General features: G+C 36.5%; 1 pseudogene; it reads left to right on the plus strand.

Moving 5' to 3' along the window:
• Nucleotides 1-39: 39 nt before the first annotated feature.
• Nucleotides 40-11,673, plus strand: LOC122585231 (annotated as a pseudogene).
• The last annotated feature ends 2,452 nt before the right edge of the window (nucleotides 11,674-14,125 follow it).

The following is a 14,125-nucleotide window of genomic DNA, read 5'->3' on the forward strand; positions in this document are numbered from 1 at the left end:
TTTCTAACAGTAAGAAGAGTGGCTGCAGTCGTGGTGTCCATGAACAGTGGTCGGGTTTGGCTATGCCAAACCCTATGTCGAATTATATATCATGTCCTTCTAATTATTATATTTACAAATGCAGCCCAAACAAGAAATAAGGCATAAATGTGCAGTTTTAGTCCTTGACACCAACAATAACTTGTACTGCAAGTCCTTAAAATCTTCTCTTTATTCCTTGATCAACAGCCTTCTTCCATAATTCTTCAAGCTTCAATCCTTGATCACTTCTTTGGAAATACTAAAAATCTACACAAAACAAACTCAATAAGACACAATTGATTTGATATTATCAACATCCTTGTGAAGTTCCTCACCGATGGTTTACCCTACAAGTGTAAATTACAACAAATCAAGTATGCACTAGATGAGGACTAGTATTTACGTAAATATAAATGCAAGAATATAAATAAGTAAATACAAGACTTAAGCAATGAATAAGCAAGTTAAATAAAGGTGGAACACGAAAGTAATTTTCAATGTGTATTTTATTTATTGATGTATAAACAAAATACAAGGTTGTTGCGGAACCTAGATAATACCAAAGTAAGTATCTAAACAACCTTATGAATTACAAGTGATCTATACTTGCTAAATAATCTCCTTGATCGAAATACTTAAAGTTGTGAAGTATAACTGTTTAGATCGAGAGTATTTAGGCAAGTTCACCAAATTGCAAAAGTAATTTGAAAGAGGAAAATGACTTGGTATTTATAGGCAAAATAATCTCTACAGTGATTATTTTGTCGTACAAATGTGGTTGGGAGCATTTAAGGAACTTTGGTATTTTCTTTAAATGCAATACTAAAAGTACAAGGATAAAGTCACATTGATAGTGACTTGTCACCTTTTAGCCAACCACCTTTACACGCGTGTAAAACCTTTACAAGGGACAAAAGAGATATCCGGGTAAAAGCGTGTAAAGGCATAAAGTCAATTCCTCGTAATCAGTGTTCAGACTTGTAAGGTCTAGAACACTGACAAGGACTCCAGTTTTTGATCTGGTAAGTCTGCCAGTGGGCTCCGCCACATGTCAGTCTTCTTCTTCAAACTTCAGACTTTGTCTTCAGTGAGAATGTTCTTCAGTAGAGTAGATCTGGACTGGAGTGAAGTTCAATAAGCAAATCTGAAAGACTCCAGATTTCCTGTACAAGTAGACGCTTACTGGACTTCCATAATTTCTGGACAAATCTTCAGGATTACTCCAGTCTTCAAGTCTGGAGCTAGTCCAGTAAAAACTGGACCTAACAAATTACCCCTATTTGTTTAGAAATTATGCAAGGTTTTTCAAGCTTCTATTTATACAATTATATGCTTGAAAACACTTGAAAATTTTGACTAAGTCTAAATTTTGTTACTGGAAAACACCTTATAGATCATCAGTGTTTCCAATTTCATCTTTTCATTCTATCTTAGACTTAATTTGATCATATACTTGTGAAAATAAATTACAACATTAATGACATTACATCTTTTGCAATAAGTTACAATTATATTTACATACAACAAGTACATAAAAAAAATTAAAGAGTCAGGCTTGTCTCTTTGGAGCACTTCCACCCGCTTCTTCAGTAGCCTTCCTCTTAAAGCTTGGAGAGTCTTCTGGTTTCCTTATTCCCAGAGTGACTTCCATCATCATAATCCTGCTATGCTCCTTCTCAATCCTTTTCATAAAGTACCTCACATCAACAGAATTAAGCTGAGGATTTTCTTTGAAGTACAAGCCAATTTCGCTGAGTTCAGACCACCCAAATGCCCTTACTGACGTACTTCTTCTTTCATCAGTGAAGTTTTCTTCCCTTGTCAATTTTACATGAAATTTTGAATGGGCTTCATGGTCCGTGGCCAATCTAATCTCTGCAGCAATAATTTTCCTGGCATCAGCTCTATAGTGCATTCTTTCATTGTATTCCTGCCTTACCTTTGCCAGTCTTACTTCTTCTTCAGTCTCTTTGGAGATGCCTTGTGAATTTGCAACTCTTTGCAATTGAGTCTTGCTTATGCTCCTGGACACATCCAGAGGAATGAAGTTGCTTAGATCAGCATCTCTCTCTGCCTTTGTTCTCCTGGGTGGCTTGGGTACACCTTTCGTCTTTTTCCTATATTCATTTTCCAAGGCAAGAGCATTCTTCTTTGCTTTTCTCTGAAGCTCAACCAACTCATCCTTCCTGGCAGCAATCAACTCTAGTACACTGACCTCATAAGTTTCAGCATCGTACATCTGCTCATCTTGGGCGTATACTGAACGAAGACGAACATCATCCATCACTTCCAGACATTTAATGACTCTGGGATCATTCTTCATGTATCTATACACATCGATGTGCAGACTAAGACGACCAGCATTGAAAGTATCCAGTGTTCCCCTTTGTGCCATATCCATCTTATCATACTGAGTATATTATGTTACTTGTTTACTGTTACCAGAAATATGAAATAATGCGAGAAATTGAGTCTGTGTTATCTGTCTTGCCATTTTGCTTTATTTTAAGTGGAGACCTGTTGTAGCTTTTTATGGTCATGTGTGTTAGTTAAATGCGACCTTTTTTTTGAAGTATTTGAGAAGTTGATGCGTTTCTGCTTGTTTTATGTCATGTGTAATTTCAATACAACCTGAGAAGAGTTTATGCTGAAAATATTGAATAGGAGATGGACATTAATTAGTCCAGATGCCAAAGTTCACCAAATAAAGGTTTCTACTTTATAAACACAGCATCATTGTGATTCACTAGGAAAATTGTCCTTTTGTAATAATCCACATCATTCTTTGGGTGAGATTTGGTGCGATGAATAGTCTTAGTTTATATTGTTTGTGATGATTTGTTGGATCTCCTAGTGAATGGGAATAAGTCGAGGAAACTTGATGCGTTGCTTCCACTTGTTGAAGATCATTTGGGAACCGACGTGTTTTTTAACTCAGGTTTTGGAATATTTTCAGTTCTACCTTGTCAGAAAGATCCTTCTTGATAATCAGTTTGTATGTTTGTCAGCTGTTTCATGTGCAGAGAGGTGACTAAAAGCACATTTTCTTTTACGTGGAGAATAACCTCAGATCTTAACCTAACACAGTTTTGATTTCCTTATTATATGGAAATGTTAATTATGTTCCAAGATCTTTATACTCCAATAAGGAAGAAATGCTATCATCAAATGTGGATTCAACAGTGGGGGAATGTTGTATTCTTTAATGACTTACTTCAGGCATTCTTCACAAGTGGCAACTCTCTAGATATAGTCGTTATTAACGAAAGTGCAGGAGAGGCCATTGTATTGCCTTGTAAGCTTCATGTTCACTAATGTCTACTACTCTTGAATATAAGGAGTCACTTATGAGTTATGAGTATATTGTTAGGAACAGCCCTTAGCCTTAGCACAGCGGAAGCAATTAAGAAAAAGATAATACAAGAAAATAGATAAATGACACACGAGATTTAACGTGGTTTGGCCCCAGTGGGGGGCTTAATCCACCGACTGCCAACTAGGTTATTTATTGATGCTCTGAACCATAGAAATTACAATTACATATGAGGGGTATATATAGGAGGACAGCTAGGGTTTCTGGCTTGTTGAACAAGGAAACCAATTTGGGCTTCCTAATCAATAAACAGAACCAGCAGGCCCGTAAGGCCTTCACAAACCCAACAATCTCCCATTTGAAGGCCTTGTAAAAAACTTTAGCTCGCCATTCAAGCAAACAATATCCCCATCATCCAGTAATCTTCAACTAACCGAAGTCCTCAAGCCTTCAGTTCCAAGAACAAACTAAAACTTCAAAACAAAAGTTTCCCAAGTCTTCAGTTCTCCATGAACAAGCTAAGATTTCAATAAAAACAGATAGAAACAGAAGTCTTCACAGGTCCAACTCCCAAGAACGAACCAAACTTCAATCCATGCATCCAATGTATACCTAGTTGCAGCAGCCCTTTTCATCAGTCACCTGAAAGGCCATTGAAGCTGTAAACTGCTCCAATACGGTCAGACACAACTGACTCAGTCATGGCAAAGTCCACGAATGACTCATCCTCAATCTCAACTGGCTCCTACTGATTTCGAATACCGGCTCTAGAGACTCAAGAGGAATAACAACACTCTCCACTAGAGATTTCATTCGGAACCCCGGTCTTCAGAACTTAACGTCAATTTCAACATATGTCAACACACTCCTTGTGCTCCCACTGTTACAAAATCCCTCCAAGTTCAAACCTCTGAATACGCTCGAACAGATTACCTGAAAGTCCCAAAGTCCTCTACCGCACACTAGACTTGTATAACTCTCGAATCTGCGAGCTAAAGACTTTTCTCTGAAAGTTGGTTCAATTCTTTCGGTAGTGCTGCACACTCCAAAAGTCTAAACAACAGACCAGTGCGTCACTACAGTAAGTAACAAGTGTCTTCACTGCCTTCCAATGAGCCTCAATGCATCAACCTTGACACATTCTCATAAGTAGAATTTTTTCAACCTCGGGCGACTATAAAAAACCTTAAGCACCTCATGCAACCCCACAAATCAATTACGCACAGCTTCACTGTCCCTGTTATTCCAACCCATGCTAAACTAGATTTCATGAGACGAATCTCCACTCGAATTTAACCAGCGAAAATCTTCACCCAATACGAGTACAAAGATCCACTCAAAAATCAAACCACCGATCAAAAATGTACACGGAATAACATCCACAGTTCCAGACCAGTTAATAGCAAACGATCAATAACAGCAGTAGAGAAAATAACCTTTAGTACCATGACTTGACTAACTTTTTCACTCGTGTCGACACCAACAACCCTGGAACAGGAATACTCAAAATACAAAACACTCCAAACCTGCTAGCTCTATTTTCTTCCAAAACGGTACCACATTCAACTGAAATCCAATCCCCTCCAAGACACTAGTACCCGGTCGAACAAAGACTTAACCCTAATCAACCTAATACCTTGTTTCAATGGACTAACTTCAAACAATGGTACTTATCTTCTTCTCTTTTCTAATCGATCAAGGTAATATCACGGTAACAAACATAGTAAGAACCACCCGCAAAAAACACACCCTAAACGTGAATTAGAATAACCCGAGATACAACTCAAACAATAAATTGAATACCTCAACCCCTAATCAATGACGAACAAGACTGTCACAGTGGTAACCAAGAAGAGTAGCCAATACCTCTCAATACCTCTCGAACAAGAAAACCAAAACAGTGCTTTATCTTCCAATCGATCAATCAACACCAAAACCCCAAATCACAAACCCTAATCAGAAAATCAATCAATACACCCGAACAGAAAATCTCAAACGGGTTTCTTTGAACAGATTTCAGATCTAAACACGGCTTCACAAGGTGGCGGTGGCTAACAGCAGCAGTGACTGCTGCAACAGCAGCGATAGGCGGTTAATGGTAGTGAAACAGCGGCAGAACAACAGCAAAATAGCTGTAAACCAGACCCCAGAAACAGATTGAAACGGGAAGAAGAAAAAAAAAAGCAGCAACAGCGTTCCAGGTGCCAATTTAACAGATTTCAGCAGCAACCAGTGGCTAAACAGCAGACTACAGCAGCTGAGCAGCAGATTTCAGCAGCAAAAAACAGCAAACAGCGGCAAATAAGCAGCAGATATCAGCAAAACAGTAGCAAACAGCTGCAATTCAGCAGTAGACAGCCACAAACAGCTGCAAATAACGGCGAACAAGGGCAGAAAAAACCCTAACCGCGACGACTGTAGATAGCAGCAGGTAGCGGCAGCTGATCTTGAACGGCTGTGAGAGAAAACGGCGAACAAAGACAAAACCAAAACCCTAATCACGAAACACAGCCCCTTGGCTCTGATACTACTTATTAGGAACAACCCTTAGCCTTAGCATAGCGGAAGCAATTAAGAAGAAAATAATACAAGAAAATAGATAAACGAAACACGAGATTTAACGTGGTTCGGCCCCAATGGGGGGCCTAATCCACCGGCTGCAAACTAGGTTATTTATTGATACTCTGAACCATAAAAATTACAATTACATATGAGGCGTCATATAAAACGCTCATAGACCCGCGTATCTTGTATTGGTACGAAGTGTACCGAAACCGAAGTAGCTACCGTTCTGATCGCTAGTGGTATGGTGAACCGAATCAGGGTGGTACGACGAACCAAAAAGCAAAAAACACGTGACCCATTCCGACTGGTACGACGAACAAAATCGAAAATATAAACGACTCAAATGTACTGGAACGCGAACCATTTCCGTTTTGACTTCCAAACTAAGATTCCAGAACTTATTTGAGTGGCAAAAGAGTGTATCTTTTAAGTTCACAGAGACGAAGAAAAAAGGAAACAAGTAGAATAGGAACTTTATGGTGGTTTTGTTATTCTATTAGATTTTATCATGTTATTTTATCTTTATCTTATGAAAGTTAGAAGTTTTGTTTACTTATGTTTTTGGTACATCGTACCGAATACATGGTACACCGTACCATTTCATACCGCCTCGTACCGAAATGAGCCTATCCCTTCCGTACCAAATTCGTCACCAGTTAGCGAATTACGTACCCGAACCGCGTGCCCATACCGAAGCGTACTGCGTTTTATGTGACTATGGGCGTATATATAAGAGGACAGCTAGGGTTTCTGGCTTGTTGAACAAGGAAACCAATTGTGCTTTCTAATCAATAAACAGAACCAGCAGGCCCGTAAGGCCTTCACAAACCCAACATATATGTGGCAAATTTGAATCATTTACTTGTACCTGAGTTGGTTTCTGTTCTTTTTCTTCTAAAGTTGTCAAATTATATATATATAAAGAAAATCAGCTTAAAGGGGAATTGGTCAAACCGGCCAAAAGAGTTGAATGGTCAAATGGGTAAAAAGTTTACCCACAATCCCTTTTCAATGCCTACAACTAAGCTCACACATCTTCCATATAGGTTTGCGATCCTTTCATAAAGCTCAAACATCTTCCATAGAGTTTTCTAAGGTCTTTCGATATCCGTTCTTTTACGAGCTCTATGGAAGTTGCATTCTACATCCCCTACCACCAATGAGACAAGGTACTATAGAGAATAGCTAGACTTGATGGAAGCTCAACTTAGGCAATTCAACAAGATTTTCATAACCACTCAGATCCGTTTTGAATGCCTGCAACTACCTATGCCATTTTGTTGATAAATTTTATAACGATCATAGTAATCATAATTAACTTATTGGATATTTTATCATTTTTTGTGAATTTGCTCAATTTGCATGTATAGGTTTTGCCCGATCTTTTTTTTTGAATCCTTATTAGGCTTGATTCGCATAGTCATATACATGGAAAAGATCAACCTCTGGAAATTGGAGTTGCTGGTATTGGTACTACTGTTGTTGCTGGTTTAGGAATTAGAGCCTTATGTTACTTTAGTGTATGTACTCATCATTCAAAACAAACTTGGGAATTTATTTTGACGATTGTATATTCTTATCAATTTTTTACCAAACAGAAGTGAATTATGAATTTACATAGGTCAATTCTCATCTTTTATTTGTACTTAACATTAAATTGAAAAATGTATATGTCTCTATTCTCCAGTCAACTTTAGACAAATTCTATCTTGACATCATATCATATTGTGATTGTCTTTTTCCCTTTAATGCAAAATATCAATCAGTATACTTACAAACTTTTCTATCCTTTGACAGGCTGTAACATTCACGAATTTTGACCTATTTGACAATGTGATTAATTGTAACACTCGTGGTGATGGACCCGTTGACTTTTGTTAATTATGCAGGTAACATTTGTCTTTTCTTTTCGGATTCATCCTTCATGTGTATAACTCATGCTTCTAGTAGACTAAATGTGGCGAAATCAGAAAATAGACTAATTCGTAGAGTATTAGTCTAAATAGACAGAATGAGACTAATTCGTAGAGTATTAGTCTAAATAGACAGAATGAGACTAATTCGTAGAGTATTAGTCTAAGTGCTGGAACCCCACACCCCCTTTATCTCCATTTCTTATCCTCCTTTCTCTCTCTAATTCTCTCCCATGAACACACACACAAACACATATCTCTCTCTCTCTCTCTCTAGATTTCTATCATATTTATGGAAATTTAAGCAAGATTAAAACTAGAATAATAATCATCATGATCTTCTAAACAACATATCAAAGATTTCAAGGTCAAAGTCCAAGAAATTCTTCCATCTAGCTAAAATTCGGGTTTGACTCCTTGAAGATAATTTTGGTAAGTAAAACTCATCTCAAATCCACCATTTTATGTTTATAATCATGTTTCAAGACTAACCTAAACAACCCTTAATCAATTTTGGTTTGAAAGCTTAATAGGTCGATTTTAGGGTTTACAACTTGGATAATTTAGGTCAAAATCCGAATTTAGTTTTAATTGAGGTTATGAAATGATTTTAAAGTATGGGTTAGTTTCATACACATTACTTATGCCAAGTTATGCTCAAAACATGTCTTAACACTCTTCAAATCGAGGTCTAGGTCGAATTAGGGTTCTTGCAAAAGTCAAAGTGGGTCAAAAAATGAGTTTTGATGATTTTGTGAGTCATGGGTTAAACTTTTAAAGTGGGTTATGTTCGTTAATGTTATTTCATGTCTAATAAAGCATGAAATTCAGTTTTGAAGCATTACAAGCTAATTTCAAGTGTCTAATTAGGGTTTGGATGTTCTTGGTCAGGTTTGACTTTTTAGTCAAACCATTCTTACCCATGTTGTAGCCTACTTCCTTCTTGTATGTCTTTAACTCGTTTAATCCTTGTCAAGTCGATTCTTAACATCCTTTTCACCTCGTATCAATCCAACAAACATCGTTTTGATTCTTATGATCGAACGACTCCCGAATAATGAAATTATGAACGTGTATTGATATGCATATATGTATAACTATAGGTTGGGATCGTGTGACGAATATTGTGTGCTTGTGATCATTCTTAACTTGTTTTAGCCGACAAAGGTGAGTTTCGTAAACCCTCCCTAGTCAATTGAGATTCGGGCTGAAAAGTGTACGTGTTTGTTATTGTTGTTTAATCGATTGATTGATTGTTTGATTAACGTATTGGCTTGTTGCTCGGTTAATTATGCTTCCATTTATGAATACTTGTTGTGGTTTGGGTAGTTGTACATACATGGAAGACGGTTATACTTTCAATGAATAGGAGATGTGGTGGGAAGGCTGCGGGTGACCCTATATATAAGCATCAATGATTCCTTGAAATTAGAATCATAAGAAATGTATGTGCATTGTGTTGTTGATTGATGGAAAACGTTGTGATAAGGATCGGGACATAGGATCTCGCATGATAACATTTTCCCCCTTAACGTATTATAGATTTGTGATGATGATAACGATTAAGTCCATGTTGATGGCATAACGATAAGCCCACGATTTGTGGCATAACTTTGTTGTTAACGATATTGTTTAACATGTATATTGAATATAAATGCTTAGTTGTAACGTAACGTTGATATTATGCATTTGAAATATATGTAAGTCGTGCCGTGATATTATGCATTTGAAATATATGTAAGTCGTGCCTGGAACGTATTTTACGCATTTGAAATATATGTAAGTCGTACCTGAAACGTATTATACGCATTGGTTATCATGTAAGTCGTGTCGGTTTATCGCGCATTATTTATTATGTAAGTCGTGTCATTATAACTATAATTGAACGAAAACGTTGACTTGTATTGATTTGTGATAACGTGAAACCTTTTAGGGTTTCCTTGGAACGTGATTAAGTACTCTAATCCTCGTATATCGTTAACGGTTGTTATCCCGACACACTTGTTTCCTATTACTTGCCCCTACGAACTCACAAACTTTATGTTGACGCGTGTTAGTACACTTTTCAGGTGAACAGGTTAGCTCATAGACGTATTGGATGATTGATTGTCTGGTTTTGCTAGAATTGGATTTGGACTTGGACTTCTTGGATCCGTGATTCATTATTCCCGATTAGGGTTTATGCTTAGATGTGATCCGATTGCTTGCACTACTAAATGGTTCGTATGGATTTACTTGATCCTTTTATGCATTTAGTTTACTCTACATAATTTCCATGTCGTGCTGTGCTTTTCTTGTGATACCCCATGATTCCGCCTTGTTGGGGTGTTACACAGGCTCCTGTGGGAAGTAAGTCAGTAAATGCAGTGATGCTGGCTGACACCAGAGAAAGGTACAAAAAGCAGGAGGAACAGAAAACCGGCGGAAAGTTCAATATATGAATTAAGTCGATGTTTTGACTTGCCCGTTGTGAAAGGAGTAAAACGTCAGCATCCAAGAAAGTACGTTCTGTTTTGACATTCAAATATTGATTACTTAAGACATTATTAGATCGTTAGTATTTAATCATGTTGCTAAAGATGACATTCAATCTCACAGAGGCACATTCTTTCAACCATTCTTCCTATTTTTAAAAATGATGTGTTTTGTGCTGCTTGAAATCCAGACTTGGGAATGTGTTGAAAGGGAAAATAGAAGCACAAGAGACAGGTTTTACTGGAGATGACTCGTATACTTAAGCTGCACGGGAGCTAGCAACTCAACTTAGTCAAGTGGAGAAAAAAAGAGGGTGTGGAGGTAGTGGTACGGCACACTGGTAGTAGTACACTAGGCATGTTTGGGTTAGCTCAGCAGTATAAGTCTCACTTCTGGAGTTGCGCTCATAAGACAGGTATCTAAAATGGGAGGTTAGGTAATGGGTTAAAAATTTAATTATTGTCCTGGTAGTGGTAGCAATGAAAGCCCATTGATTTGATGCATACTTTGTTCATATATTTTTGAAGTTTTCATTTTAGCTACTACATATATCATTAATTTTTATTATTTGACCTAATTAAATTAGGAAGTGACCTGAGCTAACAATAACTATATCTGTCACATAGGGAGCATTTGCGAGCCTTGACTAAATAAAATGATGAAAGTCTTCACACAATAAAATGATCAAAGTGTTAGGGCATTGCAAAATGGGTAGGCTAGGTGTTTAAGGGTAAAGTTACACTTATGTTAACGATGGTTAATCTCGTAATCGAAAATATTAGTGAGTGATTTAGACTTGTTGGCAATTCCCAACAGTTGTGAAGTATCAAAGTTGCTTCACGCAACAAAGTGTATCTTTAAGGTGTTTGTGTGTGTTTTTCATTAGGTCTCACAAGTGAATCTTTGGGAGATATTTATAGGCCTTTCAAGAAGAATCCAGAAGTTGCCTCTTAACAGTTATGATAACGTCTAAGTAGCCGTTATTCGGTTTGGACGGAGGCGTAACAACTTCTGACTTCGTACGGGATTGCAGGCATGAAAAATTACAGGTATGCATCATCTGTTGTACAGATCTAACTGGCTTTACCTATAGCCTTTGCTTACTCATTGCGGGACACATAGGCGGAGCCTCGTTAGGAGTTATGCTCCGGCCATTAGTCCGCAAGCTTAAGTGATCATTATTATTTGCCATAATCCGTAGGCTTAAGAGATGATACATCATCACTGGGTAATTAATTAAATGAGTGATATTCTGATATAGGTGGGGATCATTGCTTTGAAACCCAGACCGAAGCTACTGGTTCACTTTTAGTGGTTAAACCACCAGTTACCGAATCTGTTGAAACCAGCACGTCTGTGAACTGGTTTAGAGATTTTAGATTTTGATTTGTTGAAACTTGGCAACCTGCAAACAATTTTCGTAGAAGATCTTTAGTAATTTCACTAAATATTTAATAATGATAAGTTAGGAGATCATTTTCAAATGACATGGTAGGTAACATAATATTGAAAAGTTCTTTTCATGGATCTTGAAATTGATATTTGTTAAATTGACCGATGCAACTAATCTTGAAATGATATAATATGCTCAAGAATATTAAATAATTCTTCTAGTGGTGTAGTTAAACAATAACAATTCTTCTAATTTTGTTACACATTAAATAATATATATTTAAAAAAATTCTTATAAGAATTTAATATTTTTTCCCCTTTTAGATAATGGCATACAACAATTAACAATTATAATTTTAAAGTTTAACTAATATTGAATTCTTCTATTATTCCATTTCCTAAACTGATTAAAGTTAATACTATTACTGTGAGTACAAATGAAACTTAATGAGAACAAAGGACAAAAGATGGTGGAGTAGTCCCCAAATAAATAAATACATATTACTCGAATCCAAAAAAAGTCGTTAAATGTTATTCTTGTTTTGTTAGGAACCAAGAAATAGAGTCGTCTAAACAGAGAATCAAAAAAGCTCTTGCAAATGGTTATCCAAAAAGAGTTACAACAGTCTTTTGTTTCTCTACAGAAAAGTTTACGTCTGATTATCAAAAAAGCTCTTCCAGATGAATATGTTACCTTGACCTTTCACACCATTTCCTCCTGCCACTAGTTGGACAGTCAACCTTCCAAATTTTTCAAGAAGCAGGTAAGGTAGGCAGGTTGCATAACAGGTCAAAACATGTGATGTTTGTGCCAGTTGAAATGAGTCAGGCGGAGTTCCCTGAAACACTTCTTTGTTGGAAAAAAACAATGATTCGTATTAATAAATATAATGTAAACATGATTAATAATTACTAACCTGAAGATCCTGTGGAACCTGTTAGTTGATTCAGCATTCTTGCTATTGAGATTGGTTCCCAAATTAAGGTGATTGTATATTTGATGGGGTGTTATACGGCTAGGTAATTAGGCCGTGAGCATAACCACACAATTAAGAGAGATTAGAAAGTGATTAAGAGTTCTAATGAAGTGTAATTAGGTTCTATTTATAAATAGAACATTTATACTTTAGCCCCCTGGTGTTTCATGAGTGTGCAATATAATTCTCTATAATTCCAATCACCTAATGGGAAACCCTATATTATGTCATTAATGGTAAATACGCCCATCGTATATTTACCGACATAAGGATTTCAATTATTTGTCAATTATCATATCGGACTAATATATGATCGGTGAAGGTCACAACTACGTGAGTCCAACATTCTCCCACTTGACCAAGCGATCATTTATCTATGAGTATCACAGTTAATCTGACCGGGATAATACTCATTTTGTTTTAAACCGAAATCATAGCCAATAAGTACAGTCGTAGAGAAGAACATCAACTCAGGACCCCCACTAGTCAAACTATGACTCAAATTTAAAACTAATAAGCAATGATCATTTGACTAAGACAAATTTTGTTATATAATGTCTATACTCCATTATGAGCTCGAAGTGTAACTAATACACAAACAAAATCTGAATAAGGAGGAAAAATTTTCATTAAGTTAATAATAATGACCAATAAGTACAACATGCTATTATAATAGGTCCTTTAATAAGCCTTATCTTCAACACATGTCCTACGAAGATTTTAGGAGAAAGACCTTTGGTCATTGGATCCATTAGCATATTATGTGTACTTATGTACTCAATACAAAGAACATTTTCCTCAATCCGTTCATATACAACAGATACTTTGTATTAAGATACATCTCAGCGCCAGTTGAACTGTTACTGTTCAAGCAAGTTACGGTAGCTGAGTTAATCATAGTGAAACTTCAATGGTCTATAAATAAAGTTGACAATTTTCGAGTCCACTGACTAGGTTCGTTAACATCTTATGACATGAAATTATGAACGTTCAGACATCATGGTAGACGTTACAGTCAGTTTCTACTTATGACTCCGTCAAAAGATAGGTTTGTCAGCTAATCATAAATATATATATATATATATATCAAGAAATAGATTTCTTATTGGAATTAGAACATCCCACTACTTCTAAGATGTCACCTCTTCTTCTATAAGTAAATGTGTAGTCTTTGGTCCTTAGCAGATATCGTAGAACCTTTTAACTGTTATCCAATATGCTGATCCGGGATTATAAACTTAACTCCCAAGCATATCGGCAATATGAGCGATATCTGGACGAGTACAGACCAGAGCGTATGTAATGCTCGTAACTACTTACGAGTAAGGTATCATCCTCATTTACTACTTATTAATCTCAATGTTCAGACTTTGAAAACAATCACATACGTCTCATTTTACTAATAGATCTATAGTGGGTGTGTAGTGTTCCAAGTTATTGCGTTCTAAGATGTGTTCAATATAAGTCTT

This window comes from Erigeron canadensis, chromosome 1 (genome assembly GCF_010389155.1).
Source record: "Erigeron canadensis isolate Cc75 chromosome 1, C_canadensis_v1, whole genome shotgun sequence".
Lineage (NCBI taxonomy): Eukaryota > Viridiplantae > Streptophyta > Magnoliopsida > Asterales > Asteraceae > Erigeron > Erigeron canadensis.